The sequence below is a fragment of the Hemitrygon akajei genome, unplaced genomic scaffold (genome assembly GCF_048418815.1).
Source record: "Hemitrygon akajei unplaced genomic scaffold, sHemAka1.3 Scf000132, whole genome shotgun sequence".
Classification (NCBI taxonomy): domain Eukaryota; kingdom Metazoa; phylum Chordata; class Chondrichthyes; order Myliobatiformes; family Dasyatidae; genus Hemitrygon; species Hemitrygon akajei.
In genome coordinates, this window is record NW_027332018.1 from 708765 (window position 1) to 716363 (window position 7599).

Sequence of the window (7599 nt, forward strand, 5' to 3'; positions counted from 1 at the left end):
CCACACCGACCCTCCCACAGAGCCCCCTCCACACCCCATCCTACAGCACTACCTCCACACCGACCCTCCCACAGAGCCCACTCCACACCGACCCTCCCACAGAGCCCCCTCCACACCGACCCTCCCACAGCACTGCCTCCACACCGACCCTCCCACAGAGCTCCGTCCACACCGACCCTCCCACAGAGCTCACTCCACACCGACCCTCCCACAGCACTGCCTCCACACCGACCCTCCCACAGCACTGCCTCCACACCGACCCTCCCACAGAGCTCCCTCCACACCGACCCTCCCACAGAGCTCCCTCAGCATGGTCTATATCACGAATTCCCTCTGACGTATTCTGCAGCGGCGAATTATCGGGGCCAACTGTACCTTTGCCCTGAGATCTCTCGAAAGGAACCGACACGTCACCTAAACACAGTCAAACCAACAAAGGTGAAACTGACCTCCATCTCTCCGAACCCGGGGCGCCGAGGTGGCCGTGATATTCATTTGCACGTACGATACATCCGGTTCAGCTGGGGACAGAGCATCTGAGAGTGAGAATCTGGGAGATGCTTCCTCCTCACCGTCACACCACACATTCCCGGGGTCAGACGCAGAGTGAATCTCCCTCCACACCTTCATACAACACACTCACGGTTGAGGCACAGAGAGAAACTCTCTCCACACAGCCCTATCACACATTTCTTAGACAGAAACACAGTGCAGCTCCCTCAAAACTGTCCCTTCACAGATCCCGGATCAGTGGCTGGGAGGCATAGAAACCACACCGCCATCTAGCGTTTTACTGGTGAATTGCAGAGAGACGCCAACATACCAAGGCACAGATATTCACAGAGTTCACAACGGCGCAGGCCACTTACAAAGGCTACGCTTTCGGCTACTACGCAGAGTATAAATCAGCTTTAAAACTCCCTTCACAGAGACTGGTCATGAGCTCCTGGGGTCAGAAACCGAGTAAAGCGCCCTCAGCACCGACCGACCACTCCACATCCCCGGGGTTAGCCATGGAGAGTAGCTCCGTCCACGCTATCCTATCTCATACTCCCGGGGTCAGAAACAGCGGTAACCTGTCTCGCTTTCTCTGCACTACTCACCTCCCAAAGGAGCTTGTGGGTCCGTTCCTGTGATCCGCATGTTCTCGTAGGTCTCGCTCTCGTCCATCCTGTCGAGTCTCTGATCTCCTGAAAGGGATGGGACCTTCGGGACAGGAAACCCGTAGTGGGACACCGTGGTCCACTAACACCTGATGAATAGCCGATAAAGAGAGGGACAGAGATGAGAGAGGAAGTGCGGGGAGGAGAGAGATTGTGTGTGTGTGTGAGAGAGTGTGGTTGAGTGAGATGAGAGTGGCGGGGCGGGGTGATGAGAAATAGAGGGAGGAGAGAGATCTGGAGAGTGACTGGCCAAAGGACACACCCCAGCACACACTCGACTTTCTTGTCCTCTATCTTCCCTAATCGCACGGCATTCTCTCCCTCTCTCTCTCTCTCTCTCTCTCTCTCTCTCTCTCTCTCTCTCTCTCTCTCTCTCTCTCTCTCTCTCTCTCTCTCTCTCTCTCTCTCTCTCTCTCTCTCTCTCTCTCAATCCATCTCACTCTCACTCCATCTCTCTCTCATTCTCCCGCTCTCACCTTCCTGCTTTTATCACTCTCTCCTTTCTTTCTTCCTTTCCTTTCTCTCTCCCATTCCCCTTTTCTCTCCTAATCCCACTCGCTCTCCTTCCACATATCCCACTACACTTTCCCCTTCCGACTTTTCGAGAGTGGGGAAGGGTTTTGTGCTTCTTAACTCGGCACACGCAGCCGTTTCTCACCTTCTCCTATTCCCCCAATACCCGCCCTCCTCACCCGTTCACTCCGTCTGCTTCATTTCTCGTTCCCTTCCCTCCACACCCTCTTTCGCTTCCCCTTTCCACCACCACACATTTCCTTCTTCCCTCTCCCCTACTCGTCCCTCTCTCCCCTCTTCCCTCACCACCCGCCCTCCGTATCTCTCAACTCCCACCCTCAGCCCTCACCCGCTCCTTCTCTCCTCCTCACAATTCCTCCCTTCCCCACCATCTCCCTACCTCTGGCCGTTGCAGAAGTCTTGACTCGTGTGTCTGCCTCGGAGACTGCGCGTCTGTGTCTGTGTGTGTCTGATAGCTGTTGTGTTGCAGAAGGAAGAGGAAGGAAGGAGAGGCGAGCAGTGGTCGGGACCGGGTTGGTGACATTGCACACACGACAGGAACCAAATAATCGGCCTATCTACACAGAACTGTGGAGAGGCTCAGAAACGAGGGACCGATATCGAGTAGAAAATGATGTAAGACTAGGCGTCAAAACTCCCCAATCCTCCTGGAAAATCACGTGAACAGAGAGAGGGAGATTTGTAGAAGAAGGGCCGGGTTGCCGCCAGAGATCTGGAGGGCATTTGGTGATGGAGCGGTACGAGCAAACAGAGAGTTGTGTCGTGGAGGTCGGGAATGAGGCAGAAGGGTGCAGTGGAGCAAAGGGGTGACTGAGTTAGGAGGAGTTTAGGGGAGGGAGAGTGTGACGGAGACGACAGAGGAGTCAGGAGCTCATGGAGATGATCAGTGGTGAAAGAGAGGGCAGGGATGAGTAGACACCTCGTCTTCTGTCATCTCTGTTTCAGGCACAACGTCAGAACGTCCTTCAGGTGTGTGAACCCTCCCAAGGTGTCAGTCCTCTATGATTTCCCAATAGGGATCTGCAGACCTGTGTCAACCATCAGACTGGATCTAAATGGAGAGAAAACTGAAATATCTTTGATTTGGGAGACCTCGTGCATGACTCCTTTAAGGTTAACTTTTAGATTGAATTTGCGGAAAAGAAGGCGATTGTGATGAAATCATACATTTCGGGTCGTCCAGAATATATAAATAAGTTTGAAAAATTGAAACTTTATAAGACACTGGTGAGGCCTCATTCGGAGCGATGTTGGCGGTTTCTAGACCCTGATCGAGGAAAGGATGTGTTTACATCGGAGACGGTTCAAAGGCGGTTCACAAGAATGATTCCGGGATTGAATGGCTTGTCAAATGGAGAACATTTCATGGCTCTGAGCCTGTACTCAGTGTAACTCAGAGGGATAGGACGTGAATGAAGGCCGTCCCTCTATTCTGAGGCTGTATCTTCTTGTCTTTGACTCTCCCAGCGCACGGCAAATCCACTACACATCCACTCTAGCAAAACCTTTCACCATTCGAGAGGTTTCAATGAGGTCACCCCTCATCCTTCTGAATTCCTTTGAATACCGACCCAGAGCCACCATACGCTCTTCATATGACAATCCTTTACATCCCGGGATAATTTCTGTGCACCCCCTTTAAAACCCTCTCCAGTTTCCGCACAGCCTTGGTAAAATAAGCGGCCCAGGTCTGGTCTCAATACTGCCCGTGACGCCTCAGCATTGCTTTATGAGTTCAGAACGTGAAATCCTTGCGTTAAATTTCCCTGGAAATAAATGCTCACGTGGCATTGGACTTCCTGATCACAGACTCAACATGCAAATTAACCTTCAGGGAATCCTCACAAGGTCTCCCAAGTCCCTGTCAGTGTCAGCCTCCGTTTGTATTTTCCCTATTTTGTACAGTTACGGAATTGTCTACGTTTTCATTTCTTCTGCCAACATGCGTGGCCTTTTATTTCCCAAAACTGTATTCATCTGCCATTTCTTTGACCATTCTCCTAATTTGTCCGATTCCATCTGTAGACTCTCTACCTCCTTATAACTGCCTGCCCCTCCATTTATCTTCCTGTAGTTTGCAATCTTTGCAACAAAGCCAACAATTCTATTATCCAACTGATTGACACAGAATGTGGAAAGTATCAACACAGACCCCAGTGGAACAGGATGAGTCACCGGCAGTCAATCAGATAAAAAAAACGTTTCCCTTTATTCCCACTCTTCGCCCCCTGCCAAATAGCCACAGCTTTATACATGCTTGAATTTTCACTGCAATACCATGAGCTCGTAGCTTGTTAAGCACCTTGTCAAAGGCCTTCTGACAATCCAAAGAACACGACATTAAACGATTCTCCTTTGCGGATCTGCATGTTATTTCATCAAAAATCACAGCAGATTTATCAGGCAGCTTTTCCCCTCAAAGAAACTCTGGCCGATTTTCCCATATGCCTCCAAATACCCTGCGACCTCATCCTTAAAAATGGACTCTAATGTCTTCCCAAACGCTGAGCTCAGTCTAACTGGGCTAGAGTTTCCTTAACAATGGACTCTAATACCTTCCCAAACGCTGAGCTCAGACTAACTGGCCCAGAGTTTCCTTAACAATGGTCTCTAATACCTTCCCAACCGCTGAGCTCAGACTAACTGGCCCAGAGTTTCCTTAACAATGGTCTCTAATGCCTTCCCAACCGCTGAGCTCAGACTAACTGGCTTAGAGTTTCCTTTCTTCTGCATTTACCTGTTCTTGAAGAAACGAGTATCATTCACAATTTCCAATCTTCAGGAACCATTGCAGAATCTAATGATTATTGAAAGGTCATTACTAATGCCTCCACGATCTCCTCAGCCACCTCAGAGCCCAGGCGTGTAGAGCACCAACTCCAGCTGGCTCAACTAACTTCAGACCTTTCAGTATCGCAAGAACCTTCTGTCCAGTGATGGTAACTTCTCTCACTTCAGGCACCCTGACACCTATAACTTCCATCCTACTGGTCGTGTCTGCCACAGTGAAGACTCGTGTCATTCCATCTGTTGTTTCTTTCTCACCATTACGAACTGTCGAGCATCATCTTCCAGCGGTCCTACGCCCACCTCCCCACCTCGTTCCGTTTCATCCATCTGAAGAAACTTCAGGCATTCTCTTTAAAATTATTGTCTAGCTTAATTTCCTATCCCATCTTTAACTCTTTAGTTTCTTTTTAAATTACGTTAGGTTAGTTTTTAAACGCTTCTCAGTCGCCCAACTTCCCAAGAAAAATTTCTTCCAATATATGCCCTCTCTTTAACTTTCATGTGGTCTTTGACTTCGTCTGTTAGCCACGATTGTGCCAGCCTTCCTTGAGAATAGATCTTCCTCTTTCGAATGTACATATCCTGTTCCTTCTGAATTGCTTCCAGAAATTCCAGCCATTGCTGATGTGCTGTCATCCCTGCCAGGGCTCTTCTCCATCCGATTCTGGCCAACTGTTCCCTCAGACATCTGTATTTCCCCCCACTGTAGCACTGATACATTGGAGCTGAGCCTCTTCTACTCAAATTTAAGGATGAAACTTTTGATGTTATAATCACTCGCCCCCGAGTGTTCTTTTCCCTCCAGCTCTCCAATCAGACACGGTTGACTGACCAACACCCAGTCCAGAATACCCGATACCCAGTTGGCCTCAGCCGCGAGCTGCTCTAAAAGCCAGATTGTAGGCCCTCTGGAAAAACCCCTCCTGGAATCCAGCACCGACCGGAGTTTCCTAATCTACCCGCATACTGTCGCCCCCATGACGATTGCGACATTGCCCTTTTGGCATTTCCCGTGTCCTGTTGTATTTTGTAGGCCGGATCCTGACCCCTCTTTGTGTGTCTGTATACAATTCCGATCAGATGTTTTTTTCCCGAGCATTTCAATATCCGTGCCCTCCATGATTCAACACCTAGCGACCCCAGGTCACTGCTGGAAGGACTCGGCCCGAAACGTCGTCTGTATTCTTCACCATAGATGCTGCCCGGTCTGCTGAGTTCTTCCAGCATTTTGTGTCTGCTGCCTCGATGTCATCTCTTTCTTACGACTTGATTTCGTTTTTACCAACAGAACTAGACGCCCTCTCTACATTCCCGGCTGTGGTCGCGACAGAAAGTGTATCCTTGGGCATTAAGTTCCCAGCTACAGTCTTTCAGCCATGATTCAGTGATGCCTGCAACATCAGACCTGCCAATCTGCAACTGTGCTGCAAGTTCAGCTTTGTGTTATGGTTACCGAGCATATTCAAAATCCACACATTCAGTCCTGTGTTCATCCTTTTCATTATTTTCTTTCACCCTTACCGATTTTGTCCACCGTTTAAGTTGCAGCTCAGCCGATTGACTGCAATTTCCCCCAGTCATCAACCTCTCCTCAGTGTGCATTGCCTCTGTTTCTAAACCAATTACTTCATCGCCAGCACTATTATCCGCCTTTCCTACAATTCTTCTGCAATGAAATGTATGCAGTTCAGGACAGGAGTTGCACTGACGTCAATCATATGATTCCGAATATCGTGTGAGGTCTTACAACCATCTGCCTCCACACATACACCATAAACTGTTCTGGCAATCTGGCTCCCAGCCCTCAGCAACTGGTTCGAACCGATAACTGTCAGCTGTACAGTTTTCCTGGTTCTGGGCCCACTATCACGTGGCACGAGCAGCACTCCTGAGATCACTACCCCTGACATCCTGCCTTTTAACTTAGAACCTAACTCCCTGTACTCCCTCCTCATACACCCTATCCATGCCATTGTTACCTACAAGTAACACGATTTCACTTGCTCTGCACTGGGCCTGGGACCATCTGGACAAGAGCAATACTTACGTCAAGCTGCGGTTTATTGGCAAGAGCTCAGCGTTCAGCACAGTCATTTCCTCAGTTCTAATCAACAAGGTCCAAATCCTGGGCCGTTGCATCTCCCTCTGCAAAATAATGTTTGACTTCCTCATCGTGAAACCACAGTCCGTGGAGATCGGTCATAACATTTCCGATCCAGGTGTAGTATTGAAGTAGCAGAGAGGTTGCAAGTGTTATACAGAGTAGAAAAAAAAAACGGACAAAGTACTGGCAGATGGAATACAGTGCCTGGAAGTGTACGGTCCTGCAATTTACCAGAAGAAATAAAAGTGTAGACAATTAAAAAAAATCATTATTCTACGGCGGAAAGCGAATCAGGGAGTCCTGCTGCAGAATTCCCTCGAGGTTAATTTACAGGTGGAGTCTGTGGTGAGAAAGACAAGCGCAATGTTCGCTTTCATTTCCAGATGACCGCACCATCAGAGCTAAGATTTTTTTTTCAATTTTTAGACTATACAAGGCACTAGTGTGGGCTCATTTGTAGCATTATGAGCAGACTTTGTGCCCTTATAAAATAAGGGGTTTGCTGACATTGGTAATGACACGACCAGAAGGCATTGCGAATCGTAAGACCATTCAGCCCATCGAAACTGATTTGCCATTCCATTCATGGCTGCTCCCGGATCCCACTCAACGTTCCTTCTCGCCGTATAATTGTTTGCCCTGCCCAATCAGAAAGCTGTCAAATTCCGCCTCGCTGCACTTGGCCTCCAGCATGGTTTGTGGCAGAGCGTTCCGCATATTCTCTTGTCCCTGGCAACAGACTCTCCTCTTTGCTTCTACTCTAAAAGGTTGTCCCGCAATTCTGAGCGTGTGCCATCTAGTTCTGGATATCCCCGCCACCGGGAACATCCGCTCCACATCCACCGTATTTAGCCTTTTCAACTTCTACATTCAAGTGAGTGCAGGCACATAGTTGCCGAACGCTCCCCACATGTTAACCCCTTCATTTCCATAATTATCCTCGTTAAACCCGTCTGGACTCTGTCCAATGACAGCACATCCCTTCTGACATGTGGGGCCCAGACCCTT